Here is a 16947-nt window from a genome sequence, read left to right on the forward strand (position 1 = left end):
GTCTGATTGCACTATTGGCATAAATCCACGGTCTGTATCATCTTTCTGCATCTTGTTTTGACATCTACTACATGAAGATAATAGTAACTGCAACCTTTATTACACCCTCCTTGCTGATTTCCTTTGGTTTCGTACATGGCAACGGGACTTATCTTTAGTGTTTATATTTGGCAACTGCTTTTCTCTGTCTTTTTATACTTGTCTATTTTCCCCTGCAGTTGCTCTCTGCTTTCCATCTCCCTGTCTAGATCATCAGCAGCTCAAGGCCCAATGCATCCATCTCATTTCTTGGATGTTCCCCAGTCGGTGGAAGGAAGTGCTCAGCGTACAAATGCTCCAGTGCAGCTAGCTGTGCTTTGCTCACTCATGTACCAAAACCCTGCCCTGTGCCTATACTGTGCTAGGAACTACAGATACAGAGACCCCAAAAGACATAGCTCCTGCCATTAAATAGCTCGGTGTAACCGGTACGTTAGGACATATTAGTACAGGTTCGTTTAGCTTGAACTTGAGGAGTCCTTTGCCCCCCATGAGAAGGGAAGGAAAATGCTCCCACTTGGCTTGAAAACTCCGCACTAATACAAATTCCCTGTCAAGATTATCCCACCCCTCAAAAAGCTCCATTCTTCTGCTCATCTAGGTTGGGTGGCGTAGCAGGGGTGAGGGTCTGAAAGGGCCATTCAGCTACCTCTTAGACAGTATTGCAGGGGGGGCAGCCCGGTGGCCTTGGAGGTTGCAGCTTGGTGCTCCTAACACCAAAGTGTGCTGGTTCAATTCCTACATGGGCCAGTGAGCTCTCAACCACAAGGTTGCCGGTTCGACTCCCACAAGGGATGGTGGGCTGCGCCCCCTGCAACTAACAATCGCAACTGGACCTGGAGCTGAGCGGCGCCCTCCACACCTAAGACTGAAAGGACAACAACTTAACTTGGAAACAGTCCTGGAAGTACACACGGTTCCCCAATAAAATCCTGTTCCCCTTTCCCCATAAAAGAAAAAAAGTCTTTAAAAAAAAAAAAAAAAAGGTGTGTTTGGTGGCTGCTTGGCTGATCCTAGGAGACTGAGGAGCAGCTGCAATGTAGCTGTGAAGGGCAAGGCCTCCAGAATCAGAACACCTGGATTCAACTTTTGGGCCCCAGCACTCACCGCTTGTGTGACTTCAACCAAGTTATGTATCGCCTCTGCACTTTGCTTTCCTTTTCTGTAAAATGAGAGTGACAATAGTACCTGCTTCATGGGGTTGTTTTTAAACGAGTCAATCCATGCGAAAGCACTTAGAAACATGCCTGGCATTTAGTAAGTGATGAATAAGTGTAAGCTGTCATTATTATTAATTTATTTATACCCATTACCCCCAGTTTTAACCTCCAGCCAAATTTCCAGGACTACCAAAAATGTCCCATCGTGCATCCTAACCTTTGCCTAAGCTCGTTTCATACAGTGTGTAGCTGGATCAGAGTGAGAAAGGATGAGAGTGAGAGGAGATGAAACAAGAAATCGGTAGAACCCAGACCAGGCAGGGCTTCAAGAAGTGTGGGTTTCATTCTGAATGTAACCAAAAATGGCTAGAAGCTTCTGAGCAGGAGTCACATGATGCCATTTACATTAACAAAAGATTAAGCAGGCTGCTACTGGAGAAAGAATGGATCGTGCAGGGCAAGAGTGATCACGTAGAGTGACCAGCGAGATTAGTTACGAGGCTATCGCTATGGTCCAGTCTGGAGACCATCTATATAAAATACTGAATACATAAATCACATTCCGGGTATTTTTTGAATGGGGCAACTGTATTCACTGGTGAATGTCTTATATCTATTTTCCTCTTTTGTGAGAGTGGTAACACAAGAAGCATATATTAGATCAAAAAAACATACCATCACTCAATTTGGAGTGAATGATGGCAGTTAACTGTCTGAAGAATTCTGAAGTGGTTTAGGCAAGGGGTCCTGAAGAAAACAGGTTTGGGGGCAATATTCATGCAGGGGTATGATCCTGTTCTAAAATGATGATGGCTATCACGATGACGACAACGATGAAAACAGATATGGCTTGCAGATAATGAAGTAATGGTCTGACAATGGCTGGCTGAAAAAAGTTACCACTTCTGAATATGAAGCCTGTGAAGAATACCCCCACCCCTGCCCAACCTTCAGTGACCAGGAGTAAGATCAGAACTGGTCTCATTATTTCTTGGAGCCATAGGGCCATAGAGCTGACAAGTCTTCTTCCAGTGTGGGAAAGCGGAAATTAGCAGAAAATGTTTGTTTTGAAAGCTTTTTATAGTATGATAGCGTGTGCACTAACATACTGCTGCCATTTCAAGGATTTTAATACTTAGTTGTTGCCTTTAGATATGCAAGTTTCACTCATCAGTTACAGTTTAATCTCAGCTATGAGCCAACGCTAGAATGAGAGTTATAGAACAAGCTTTACACTTTCAAAAGCACGAGATCATGGTCTCAAGATTAAAGATGATGATCCAGAGCTGGAGTGCATTTGAGAACCCTGGGCAAGGCTAGTGATGGCCTAGTTTCACCTGGCCAAAGGAGAGATATTTTGCTGGATTCAAGATTCTATGGACATAGGAGAGGAAGAAAAACAAAGGGCTTTGAACTAGTTCTTTGGGTACCTCGAAATCAATGTTTTATCAGAAGATATTTAGTGGACATCAGATTGGTAAATGGAGTGTGCTGGAGTTATTTGAGGCAATTCCCTTTAGAGAGGTCATGCTCAAGTCTACCAACACGTGCCATTCACCAAACTACCAAAAGGTATCAGTAGAAGGCTAAGAAAGTGGAAGAAAAATTTGCAGCAGTAGAAAAATGTGTGTTTTAAAGTATGTAAAGCATGTCATATAACACTCATTTTAGTGTTGGCTCACAGCTAAGATTAAACCGTAATTAATGAATGAAACTTCTTCCCTAGCCTTTGTGGGGACAGAGCCAGGAGAGCAGTTTCCAGGCTCTCGGCCTCATGTGGAAAGGTGCTGGCTCAGGTAGTAAATGGCCATCAACTGTGACTGGATGGCCATCAGCTGTGGCTAGTTGGCCATCAGCTGTAACCAGTGAGCCATTGGCCACTAATATAACTGCTGTGGCTACGCTAGCAGAAAAATGAGGGCTAGCAAGAAGATGGTGACTGAGCTAGCAAGCGCGGATTGCAGTTAGCATGGGGGGGTTGCAGATTGTGTGGATCCTGCTTCCTGTGTCTTCAACCCAGCTGCCAGCGAGAATATGGTGGTATGACTCCTGTATCTACTGCTCCGTGGGTGTTCCTTTTTGGCCTCTTCATATCCTGCGTTCTTATGTGGGGAGCGGGACTAGAGACCCCACCTGATACCCTGCATGACAGCCTTCTACTGATTCTTGTTCCAGTAATAGTCAAAATTCTATTTCGGGAGACTGTTCTTTGAAAAGATGGAAGAGTGGATTGATCCTTGAGGGCAAGGCATCTGTTCTTAACAAAGTCTAAAGAACTATCAAATTTTCAGCGGCTTCAACCTCTAAAAATGAGAGTGCTTTGCTCTGAAAAGGTTGACCATCTCTTTCTTTGTTCAGAAAATGTACAACCTGGCCTAAAATTTGGTGTGATGATATACGGATGGTTGAAAATTATAACTTGCATGCGGAATGAGTACAGGATTTTAAAGCACAGAGCACTGGTTTCCAATTCTGGCTCACCAACTTACGGGCAACATGACCTTACAACCTCCGTTCTGAGCCTCCGTTTCCTCATCTGTAAAATGGTAAAGATACTAATACCTGCCTCAGAGGGTTGTTGAAAAGACAGCATGAGTTAATGCATGTAAAACGTTTAGTGCATAGCAGTCATAAAAGTTAGCATTTGCTGTGCACCAAATTTATTGATTCATTCATGCATGCATTCTTTCAAATATTTGAGTGCTGCCTCAGGGCCAGATACTGTTCTTGGTGCTGGTAATATAGCGGTGAACGACTTTTCATAATCATCTTCTTTGCTTTAATTCTCAGAACAAGCCTGTGGTATGTGCTTATTACTCTCATTTTCCAGAGAATGAAAGAGGCTTAGAGAACTTAAATCACTTTAAATCACTTCAAGACTCTCTCACCAATATTTATGGACAACCGAATACGTGCTGGTCACAGAGCACGCATGTAGCAGGCAGGGATTGCCAACAATTTCATCCTGACCCAACATTCACGTTATTCCCATGCTACACTGCTTTAGTCACTGCTACGTTACCTTCTCTTCTCTACAGCACCTTTGTATATTTCGATAATGTGAGATGATTTATTAAAAAAAAGAAAAGCTACAGAAAATGCCATTTTGAGGGTATGGACCAATGTGATAGAGTAGACAGAAAGGCAGAGATGAGCAGAAGGAGGAAGTAGCCCCAGCCGAAACTGCAGTTAGAGACCGCTCCATTTCCAGACCTCAGAGCATGCGCACAGGCATAGAGGCCACGCCCACAAGTACATCTGCATTGCAGCTTGCTGCCCTCCCCCCCTCTTAGTGGGCTTTCAAATGGATTGTGGGAAATTAGTGGACTCACGCTGATGCCCTACAAACAGGGGACATGTCGGTGAGAAAAAGTGGAGGTGCCAGAGAGGGAGGAGAAATATCCTACCCACAAGAAGAAATGCCGTCCCCCATATAAGAAGAGGCTGCTACCACCCTCGGGTCAGTCCACTCAATGTCTCAGAGTGTACCTGCCTTCCTGACTCCATCTCTTGCCTGAATTCTTTCCTTCAAGAAGACAAAGACCGAGGCAATCCGCCTTTCCTGGTAACAAATGTATTGGATCTTGCTCAAATGAAGTGCTGGTCTCAGAGTACTGTGTCCTGGTCAGGAACTGCCATGTTCTGCTCTCAATCTTTTGATTAATGAGACATTTCACAAACTGTAACCAGTACTGACACAGGTGACAAGAATGGGAGGGGAAGTGGTAGACCTGGAGACGCACTGCCTAGGTCCTTCTTCAAGGAAGCAAGGGGTATGGTCACATGCCCACCAGCTGTCACCTCTTTCTGGGTCTGCCTCAGATGCAGAGAGCTGCCTCTCGCCTGCACAGAGTAAAGTAACACCAGGTAATGCCTTTCCTGAGGCTGCCATCACCTCTGGCTGAGCCAAGTGGGGGACAGGTAATGGGTAAAAAGGCCTGGGCATTTCAGTGGATCACAGGGCAACTGTGAAAGGGAACTCTCGCTCCAGAGCTCCTCGCAACGTTGGCCAAGGCGCCGTCAGACTGGCATGGCTCCTATATACTCATTGCACTTGTTCCTTTCACAGGTGTTGGTCCCTAAAACATATCCTGTACTCTTCATTCCATCTTAGTGTCTGCTTCCAGAAAACTCAGCATAAGGAACTGGATGTGAGGCATGGTCCAAGAAAGCAGGTGATAAGACAGGCCTTTGATGTTGGATCACTCACTGTCAGGCTGGCAGTGAAAATCCCCTCACTAGTAATAGGTGTAGGCCCAAAGTGGTGGTCCAACTGCGAAAACATTCATGGGAATTGGGAGGGTGGTCCCATGGAAAGGCAGTCACCAGTGGGCAAGACGTACCAGGCTTTTATGGAGGAAATAGTAGACACTTCTGAACCTTGTGAGCGTACAGAAGTGGCCCTTCTAGTAAGAGTTAGTTCTCCATCCCACTGACAGAAGATAATGAGAAGTCTCTACTCAAAAGGCACCAGGGACTCTCCACATCTCCCTCCCCACAACCTCTCCTGCCAAATAGGCCTAACACTAGGTTTAAGTTGCAGCATAACTTAGCTGGGAAGGTATGTGCCTGATAAGGGAGGAAAGGGACTATACCCCCTAGAAGCTACAAGAACTAGCCGGCACGCACCATAGGAGTTCAAGGAGTAACATACGGTACTAGACTCTGAGGGTACTTAATAAAGGGGAGGTGGACCGTAAAATTGGATGTGGAAGACTCTACCTACTTGCGAGTGGTCTCCAAAGATATAGGATTTCATTCCCTGGTGAGGACTCCAGGAAATAGTACAACACCCTAAAAGCATGGGAAAAGTGATGGCCCAAAATGAGTAGATGAAATGCTGGAATTGCCAAGGTAGATGGTGGGAAAAGGATTAAAAGGGTCAGCGAAATAGGCAATGTGAAATGGATCTACTTTGTAAAGCTGATAGAAACCCTGAAGATGATTACGTTCCATGGGATAAACCTGGGGACACACTCTAAAGAATGGTCTGATGAGAAGGGTACCAGTACCACTAAGAAGTTCAGTGATGGATCCCCTCTGCAGACGAGGCCTGATAGTCGGAGAGGTAGTCACAAAACTTAGCTTGCTGATACCAGTGTGTATGAGAAGATGCCAAAAGTACAGAGACCAAGTAGTGGAGCTTACACACCAGAAGCCACAAGGTCACAACTGCCATGATGGCTGCCAAGGTCACAGTGACAGTCAAGAGGGTCTGATCAGTAAAAGTGTTACGGAGATGGTTAACAGAATATAAGATCCTTAGGAGCACAACAGATGGGCAAGGAACAAGAATACTACCCAATTTGTACCAGTAGAAGAAATTAAGACTGGATGACTGGGACACAAATGCAGTCACTCCAGTAAAAATTCATGATTCTTGGCCCAATTTCTAAACCTGAGCCAGTTTTCTGACCTGAACCCATTGATTTGATAGGCTATGTTCACAAAAGGAAGGTTCCTGCAAAATCATGGCATATATACAAAGTAATGATTCCCTCAGTCGTTTCCCAAAGAGATCTACAGCCATTTACTCAGGTTAAGGTACACTGAGGAAAGAAATGCCCAGAAGTTTCAAGGACTCCTGAACCATGGGTCTAAATTGACACTGATATCCAGAGATCTGAAGTGTTACCATCCTCACTGTTACAGTGAAGGAGTAGAAGAGCTGGGTAACACACAGAGCCCTGGCCAAGGACAAGCTTACAGTGGATCCTCTGGATCTGTGGACGCACTTGACGATCATCTCCCCACCCCTTGTCTAAATCTATAATAAGAACTGACATATTTGGCAGTTGAAGCAATGGCCAGACACATTGGGTCCTTGAACTATGGAGCAAAAGCTATCACAGTGAGTAAAGACTAATGGAAACATGTGATAAACTGCTCCATGACCAAAATAGTAAATCAACAACAGTATTGCATCACAGGAGGGGAAGGCAAATGACAGAAATTACTGCAACTCTTAAAACTTAAAGGATGCAGGTACAGTGGTCGCCATCACAATTCCATTGAATTCAGTGGGCTGGCCCTGCAGAAACCCAATAGTTCCTGAAGGGTGGCTGCAGACTACAGAAAGCTCAACCAAATAGTAGCCCCTAGATGTAACTAACCCATCTGCCAAACGTAGATCTTTGCTAGAGCAGATTCATATAGCCTCGATGCAAGGTTTCTAGCCATTGACTTGACAAATACATTTTGTCCCAGGCACAAGAGGATCAGAAAGAGCTAGCACATGAAATGACAAAAATGTATATTTATAGTTGTGAAAAGGGCTAGTTAACGCTTCTGCGCTTTGACATACTATAGAACAAAGAAAAATGCACCATGTGGACACACTGCAAAACGTCACACTGATCCACCATATAAATGACACGTTAATCAAAGTGAATGAGGAAGGTGTACCAAGCACAGTGGAGGCTTTGATGAGACTCAAATGCTACAAGGGGTAGGCGATAAACTCCATGAAGATCCAGGGCCTGCCACATCTATAAAAATATTTAGGGGTCAAATGGTCAAAGATGTGCTAGGACATCCCCTTCAAACTATAAGACAAATTATCATATCTTACATCGCCTACCATGAAAATGGAAACAAAACATCTGATGGGCCCTATTAGGGTCTGGGGCACCTTATTGCATTACCTAGGAATATAGCTTTAGCTCATATACTAGGTGAAATGGAAGGCTGCCTGCTCTGACTACAGCTTAGAATACAAAACGGCTTTGCATCAGGTCCAGGCTTTAAAATGTGCAAGCAATTCTGCCGCTTGGACCATGAGATCCGACAAACCGTATGGCATTGGAGGTATCAATGACGAGAAACACTGCCACACGCATGTTTGGGCAAGCTCCAGGGGAAAAGCCACAAAACAAGACGCTGGGGTTCTAGAGCAAGACCATGACAATAGCAGTAAAGACCTGACAAACTTACAAAAAGTAACGAACAACTCACAGTGTGCTACTGGGTCCTGGTTGAGACAGAATGCCTGAACATTAGACACCACGATTCTGGGAGTGCAGATTTTGCCCTGTGGTCTGGGGTCTGTCAAATGCACCAAATCACAAGATTAGGTGGTCCTGTCAGTAATACATCATAGGACAGAAGTAGTCCATCTTGAATTAGTACGAATAGGGCCACAGAGCACAAGCAAGATGCATATGGAGGTAGCCAAGATCTTCATAGCATTCACCACTGTGTCCCCAGAGCCCTCTCTTAGCTGACAGTTATGGCCACATGGGGGATCGCATACCACCAGCTTATAGGATGAAAAAGCCTGAGCTTTTTCTTTGTGGATACGAAGGCATCCATGTGTGGGTGTATGTGGGTGCTAGCCAAAAATGGACAGCACCTGCAATTCAGCCTGAGTCAATGAGGGCCTTGAAAGACAGTAGCAAGGAAAAATACTCATAATGGGCAAAATTTGGACAATGTACCTGGTTATCCACTTTCTGTGGAAAAAGAAGTTATGAGTGGTCTGGCCAGCTAGCAAGGGACCTGGAAAGAAAAAGACAGGAATATAGAGGGCAAGGAACTCAATGGTAGAGTCATGTGGATGGGCATGTGGGAGTGAGGACCAAGTGTATCACACGATAGAACCATTTGTATCACACGTTAACAACCACCAGAAAGCATCTACCACGGAAGACGCACTGAAAAACCAAGTTGATGAAATGACTTGGCCAGTTGACCTTAATCAACGTTCATGATCAGGTATCCCCAAACTGGAACAATGGGTGCATAAACAGATTGGCTATGATGGTAGAGATGAAGGCTACACGTGGACCCAACAGCAGGAACTCCCACTTAAGACTGACCTCACTGATAGTGCTTCTCAATACCCAACCATTCAACACCGACACTGAGCCCCCACTATGGCGCTATTCCTCAAAGAGTTATACTGGCTACTTGGTGACAAGTTGGCCATACTGAGTCCTCCTTACTTGGAAAGACCAGTGGCTTATTCTCACAGGAATATAAGACTGCATTCACCATTCCTGTCAACAGGACCACAGCCAGCACTGCTCTCTGAGGGCTTATGGAGTATTTGATTCATGAGCCTGGGAGCCCACCTATCATTACATCAGACCAGCATACCCAGTGTACAGCACAAAACATGTGAGTGGGACCATGACCAAGAGATCCAAAGGTCTTATTAACACCCAGAACCTGCTGAGCTGCCAGAGCATGGGAATGGCCTGCTGAAGGCACAGCTCAAAGCACTAGGTCACAGGCAACATTTGATGAGGACAGGGAACCGTCCTTCAAGACGCCATCTATGTCTTAAATCAGACACTTCCATTTGGTGTTGTGACCCCCAACAGAAAACATATGTATTAGAAGTTAAAACAGATGCATCAGGGAAACAGCTCTTAATGCTGAAGTTTGAGCACAACGTTTGCTCCCACTTGGGTCCTCGGGCAGATCCCAGCCCACCGCCCTGTGTAGTGTGGAGAATCCCTCTAATCCCTGCTAGTGCACGGGCTAAGGTAGGGGTTTGATGAGCCAGACATTATTCCACTCATGTCTTTAGCCCCATTCCTATGATCACAGGAATTATATGAGGTTACCATGTTTGGAAACCAAGTTTATACTCTAGGATTGTTGGGAATTAACTAATTTAAAATAAAAAAACTTGACCTTGAGCCAAGTTTTTAAAATATCTGAGCTTCTTATTGTCACTTGAAAAATTGAAAGAATAATACAGTGCTACCTCAGTTTTCGCACGCAATCCGTCCCGGAAGACCGTTCGAGTTCTGAAACGATCGAAAACAGCCGACAGCGAGGCCTCAGGATCTTGCACTCAGCGGAAGCCGTGTGACATGAGCGACTTCCGAGGCGTGTTCAAAAACCGAAGCATTTTCTTCCGGGTTTACGGCGTTCGTAAACTGAATGTTCATCAATGGAGACGTTCGAAAACCGAGGTACAACTGTATTGGTCTGGGAACCAAGGAGGGGAGGCAAAAGTAACCATACCTGTTATGGCTTGGATTTGTGTCCCCCAACAAAAATGTTAATGTGAAGTCCTAACACCCAGTATCTCAGAATGAGACCACATTGGTAGAGAGGGTCTTCAAAGAAGTAATTAAGTTAAAATGAGGTCCTTAATGTTGGCCTTAATCCAGTATGACTGGTGTCCTTATAAGAAGAGGAAATTTGGCTTCTTGTCCAAGGCCACCAACGTGGTATCCAGGCACTTTGTGGAGGTTGGCTGGGTGGCCTACATCTCCTTTGGGCCTCATGCAGGTAAGCTGGTCGCTAATCTAAATGTTATTGATCAGAACAGGGCTTTGATGAGCTTGCACTTAACTAAGGAGATAGGCTATGCCGTTCAAATGCATGCAGCTCACTGACTTCATCCTCAAGTTCCCACACAGTACCCGCCAAAAGTATGTCCAACAAGCCTGGCAGAAGGCAGATCTCAATACAAAATGGGCAGCCACAAGATGGGCCAAGAAGATTGACGCCAGAGAAAAGAAAACCAGCATGACAGATTTTGATCATTACAAAGTCACGAAGGTAAAGCAAATGAGGAACTGAAAAATCAAGCTTGAAGTTAGGAAGCTTCAAAAGGCAGCTCTCCTGAAAGCTTCTCCCCAAAAACACTTGCTGCTAACAGTGCAGCTGCAGCAGCTGCTGCAAAGGTTCCAGAAAAAAAAATGACTGCTACCGGCAAGAAGCCTCCAGCCCAGAAGGTTCCTGCCCAGAAAGCTGGAGAGCAGAAGGCAGCGTCTCCAAAAGCTCAGAAGGGTCTGAAAGCTCCAGCCCAGAAAGCACCTGTTCTAAAGGCATCTGGCAAGAAAGCATAAGAACATAAGAGGCTATTATAAAAGTTAAAAAAAAAAAGGGGGGGGGGGATTTGGACTTAGGTATAGAAGGAAGACAAGGTAAAAGATACAAGTAGAAGTCTTCTACAAGCCAAGGAGAGTCCTGGAACAGATGCTTCCCTCGCAGCACTGAGGGAGGTGGGCATACTGCCTGGCATTTCAGCCTGCCTCTGAGCAAGTCTGACAGGTAAGACTCTCTCCAGAGCTCCGTGCCCGGTTAGCTGAGCCTGAATTGCAATTCAACTTCCTCATCTCCCCAATCTGATTTTTCCCCAAACCTTTCATAAGCATTGACCCGTACAAAACATCTTGCATCCTAAAGTGTGTTTCGATGTCTACTTCCACAGAACACCTTCGGTGAGAGTGGAGAAGCTATGTCCTCTGAGGAACAGCTGAAACATTTGGGGTTTTCTTCTGAAAAGAGCTAATTTCAAAATGACAGGAGAACTCTTTTCAACTATATCAAGACTTGGGATAAGGTATCAAATACAGTAGAATCTAGGGGTGACTGAGTGCCTTAGTCGGTTAGAGTGCGAGCTCTGAACAACAGTATTGCCGGTTCGATTCCCACATGGGCCAGTGAGCTGCACCCTGTACAACTAGATTGAAGACAACGAGCTGTCGCTGAACTTCTGGAGGGGTGGCCGGATGGCTCAGTTGGTTAGAGCACGAGCTCTCAACAACAAGGTTGCCAGTTCAATTCCTGCTACGGGATGGTGGGTTGTGCCTCCTGCAACTAAAGATTGAAAACGGGAACTGGACTTGAAGCTGAGCTGTGCCCTCCACAACTAGATTGAAGGATGACTTGACTTGGAGCTGATGGGCCCTGGAGAAATACACTGTCCCCCAATATTCCCCAATAAAATTTTTTAAAAAAATTCAGTTCTCAGAGATTTCCTTAAAAAAAAAAAAAAAAGTACAGTAGAATCTACTAAGTTTGCTCTGCGTGGTTCCCCATGTGGTATGTGGCAAAACTTGGTATGCCTAACAGGAGGACATCACAAGCAGACAGATTTGGGCTCAATATAGAAAGATAACATTGTAGCATTTCGAACTATGTGAAAAATGAAATGGCCTGGACATGAAATCCTGCCCTAGAAAACGTGCAGTGGAAACTGAATGAGATTTCACAGGGTGATGGTAGCAGAGTTTCCTGTACTTGTTGAGGGTACAGGGTAGGCGACCTCTGAGCTTCTGAGGCTATGCGGAGACTCTTTTGCGTCATGACATGGGGGTCAGCTTCTTTTGAAAAAAAAAAAAATGTTTTGGCATGTTCAAAAATTACAAAGCTGGGGCGGCCGGATGGCTCAGTTGGTTAGAGCATGAGCTCTTAACAACAAGGTTGCTGGTTCAATTCCCTCCATGGGATGCTGGACTGCACCCCCTACAACTAATGATTGAAAAACTGCGACTGGAATTGGAGCTGAGCTGCGCCCTCCACAACTAAATTGAAGGACAACAACTTGGAGCTGATGGGCCCTGGAGAAACATACTGTTCCCCAATAGTCCCCAATAAAATTTTTAAAAATAAAAAAACAATGAAAATCCCAACTTTAATGTGGCAATAAAACATTTAAAACAAATTACAAAGCTAAATTATGCCATCTATCAATTTAAAACAATACAGAAGAGTAGAAAGTAAAATGGCAGAGTCTTCCATTTCCTCCACTCTCCCAATCTCACAGCCCAGAAGTGACCACTGAGGGTATTTGACATGTAATCCTCCCGAAATCTATCTGATCACTTACTATGACGCAGGCACTGTCCTCTACTTTACATGTATTTTCTGATTTGATCCTCACCCTCAACGATCCTGTGAGGTAGGTAACTACCATTCCTGTTTTACAGATGAGGAAACTGAGGCTTACGGAATGTCATAAATTTAGGACATGTGATAGTGACAGATACAGGAGTCAAAACCAGCTGTGTCTCTAACCACGGATGGACTCTTACCCATGACATTATACTACCCGAGATGAAATGGGGAGAGGGGGGCAGAGATGAGCAAATATAATTATGACAATTATTTGTTAGTGAAAAAAAACAATGTTTCTGAAAATTTTCAAGTTGTAATGGCCATACACAATTTACTGTGAATCAAAAGATGTATCACATTCAAGTGGCTCAGCAGGTTCTAGGAAGTCACCTGGAATTTCTGCCACCCTGACCCTTGGGGATCCATTTCCTCCAACACAGTAGCCTCTGAGAAATCTATGCTACTCACAAGTATTTATGCTCAGCTCTCTTGAGGATTCAAATTATTCTACAACAGAGGATCTCAACCCTGGCTCTACATTAGAATCACCTGGGGAACTTTTTACACTATACCTAGGCAGAGCCCCACCCCAAAAAATTCTAGGAAAGGGCTTGAACACCGGTATTTTTTTCAAAGGCTCCTCCAATTAGTCTAATATCAAGCCAGGGGATGTCAACCACTGCTCTAAATCAATACCAAGGCCCTGAAACATGGAAGGCACACCTAAGATAAACGAATAACATTTGCATCTGGACAACCTTGGGAAAATAGGATTCATAAAAAAGTAGTGCAATCACTGCTTTCTTCCATGAAGGTTCCAGAATAGTCTGTGGTGTTTCTGTGGTATATAACGACTCCTTGCTGTCTCTCTCAACACCTGAACGCCTTGTGATCCTATCCAGGAGGCTCAAAATCTGGGATTAAGCCTGACCTGAAGGACGCAGAATTTTAGAAGGCCAAGGGCAGCCCCTTTAGTGACTCAGGGATATTTATTAAATTTACACATAAACTCAACCTGAGCCCTGTATTATCAAGTCTTTGTTTACCACTGCATCTCTAGCACCAAAACAATGCCAAGTTCGTACACGGTGCTTATTATTATATATGTTATATATTATACTTATTGAGTGAGTGAATGCACGAATGACTGAATGGACTTGTGATCACCTCTCAGATTTTGGTTGTGGGCCAAAAGAATACCAGCATCACCTGGGAACCTGCTAGAAATGCAAATTTGCCAGCAATTTTCATTTGCATTTCTAGGAATTCAGGGAATGGGGCCCAGTAATCTGTGCTTTGTCAAGCCATCCAGGCAACTAGTATTACCCTCAAGTTTGAGAAGTACTCACAGAGAAAAGGTGCCAATTCCTCTGGAGGTGACACAAGGCCCTTCACCCTCTGGTCACCCTCTGCTCCCAACTTCCCTTTCCATCCCTTTCTCCCTTGGCTTCCCTCCAAGCATTCAGGGCATCAGACACACTGCACATCTCCCTCACTCCAGAATACAGCATGTTCTTCCTATCAAACATTTACTCGTTCTGTAAGAACCCACACATATCTCTTCTTTGGCATTTTCTTTCCTGTTTTCCATTCTTCTATTTATTGAATCACTAATGCAGTCAGCCAACAAGCACACTTCTAGTTGATGACTACCAGACATCTAAAGATAAAGAAGGCGCTGTCAAGCCAGCCCAGTGGCTCAGGCGGTTAGAGCTCCATGCTCCTAACGCCGAAGGCTGCCGGTTTGATTCCCACGTGGACCAGTGGGCTCTCAACCACAAGGTTGCCGGTTCGACTCCCGCAAGGGATGGTGGGCTGTGCCCCCTGCACCTAGGAACGGCAACTGGACCTGGAGCTGAGCTGCGCCCTCCACAACTAAGACTGAAAGGACAACAACTTGAAGCTGAATGGCACCCTCCACAACTAACATTGAAAGAACAACAACTTGACTTGGAAAAAAGTCCTGGAAGTACACACTGTTCCCCAATAAATAAAGTCCTGTTCCCCTTCCCCAATAAAATCTTTTAAAAAAAAAAGAAGAAGAAGAATCTGTCTAGTGGGAGAGGCTGAAATACAAATGAAAGGTTAAAACAGTCTGGTTCACCTTAAAATAATATGGAAAAATAAAAAATAAATGGTTAAAATGGTAACACACACACACACACAATATCGTTAGTGATACAACAGAGGTGATCACAGGATCCCATGGAAGTTGAATCATCCCAAACTCTGTGCAATGTGAGGAGAATGGTGCTCTGGAAGTGTCAAAAATGAGGTGACACCAACAGTCTTGAAGCACCAAAATAAATAGACCGGGACCCAATGTACAGCATGGTGACTATAGTTTAAAATACTGTATTATATACTTCCAAGTTGCTAAGAGAGTAGATCTTGAAAGTTCTCTCCCCCTCCCCCATGAAAAAATGGTAACTACAAGAGCAATTTACCCCATTGCGGTAATCATTTCACAATACATTTATGTATATCAAATCATCACATTGCACAATGATATATGTAAATTATATGTGAATAAAGCTGGAGAGGGGGGATAAAAAATATTCCAAAGGCAAAGCAAGTTTTGCCAGACTTACCTTACTCAACTTTGCTGGTTCCCACATGTAAGCTCACCATTCCTTGACCCGCTATTCTCTAGATACAACCCTCAATCTGCCTGGTGAGCCGTCTCCTACTGGAGGCCCTGAGTTTGCCCCTCCAAACAACTGCACTGCTCTGGGGTTCATCTCTGGTCCCTTGCTCACCATCTTCCAAATATGGCCCTTTCATTGTGGCCTAGCGTTCTGAACGCTTGTGTCTGTTTTCCTATTGCAAAAAGCTCTACAAGACCCTCAGATACCAACTTTTTTTTATGAGCACGCTGCATTGCAACCTTGAAGTCAATGGTAGAGCTGCAATCTGGAAACACACACACAAAAATAACTTTCATCTGTTGTTTAAAGCTAAATGGCCCATTTGGGATTAAATCTATGACCTTGACCTCATCAGTGTTGGGTTCTAGCCAACTGAGATCTGACTGGCCCACTGTGGTTTGCTACAAATAATATCCTCAAGGCAGTTCAATATTAGTGTTGAGACAGACCTTTGTAAAACGGCTGGAGTCAAGGACTCGTAGGTAGCCAGGCTGTGTATAGTAAACAGGAGTCTGTGCTTTCACCTTTCAAAGCCACTTGAAATCTGCCAGAAGGAAACATTTCAGAAACTGCTCCATGGGCATTGTTCAAAAGCAACTTGATCAAGCTGCGCTAACTAGAGGCCCTGAACACCTGAAGACTCCAGAGGGTTTGTTTCCAGGTCACTTAATCTCTGGCTATTTAATAGAAAGAATATCTTACCATCAGTGCAATGATTTATAACTTGAGAGCATCTTACTTTTCCAATTTTGGGGAGCTAAAGCTATTTCAGGAAGGAGTGATTTTTACGTATTCCTAGACATGAACTAACTAAAAATAACCAGTGAAAATGAACACAAAATTGAGAGTCAAAATGTGGTTTACCTTCTGTTGCTACACAGCGAGGCCCAGAATTAGCTGCTCCCCTCCCCTCTGCTGCGCTGGAGTGGGCATTAGTCCCTGGAAACGCACTCAGCAAGCAAGCAGAATGGGAAATATCTGCTTGTGTGATGGCTAGAAATCCCTGAAAGGAGTCCATTTGCCCCCTGCCCCTCAGTAACCCCCAATTACTATACCATCACTTCTTTCTAGCTTCATTCTTCTGAATGCCATTAAGCTCTTTTAGCTTTCAAGAGCCCGCTATGAAATACACATGACAAACACTGGAAGGCGTCAAAGCATGAACTCTTACAGTTATCACGTATTAGGGAGAGGGTAAATGAGGCTCCCAGAGATTTTCTGGCACTGTGTTCCAGCGAGAAGGGACGATAAGAGAGGTCAGATACTACCAAAGATATGACCATTGGGCTGGCTTGGGTATGGCAGAGCCAGAAGCAGGACTGGTCCTACTGTTGTTTGCCATTTCCAGAGGGGATCCTTTTCCTTTCCTTCAGCAGTCTTGTGGTTCAAATTTAGATGCTGGGCAACACCAATTCTAAGTATTAAACCCAAAATTCTAGCCCCATGCCTACCCTGGTCAGTTGGCTTCTTTTAGACCCTCTGTGTGGTTCCTCTGTGCCCGTCTCCAACAGCGCCCT

At 44.6% G+C, this 16947-nt stretch overlaps 1 pseudogene; it reads left to right on the forward strand.

The window, feature by feature from the left end:
• Window positions 1–10294: 10294 nt before the first annotated feature.
• On the forward strand, window positions 10295–11008 carry LOC109457512 (large ribosomal subunit protein eL14 pseudogene; annotated as a pseudogene).
• Window positions 11009–16947: the final 5939 nt, after the last annotated feature.

This window comes from Rhinolophus sinicus, chromosome 18 (genome assembly GCF_057876585.1).
Source record: "Rhinolophus sinicus isolate RSI-liver-muscle chromosome 18, RSI-T2T, whole genome shotgun sequence".
Classification (NCBI taxonomy): Eukaryota; Metazoa; Chordata; class Mammalia; order Chiroptera; family Rhinolophidae; genus Rhinolophus; species Rhinolophus sinicus.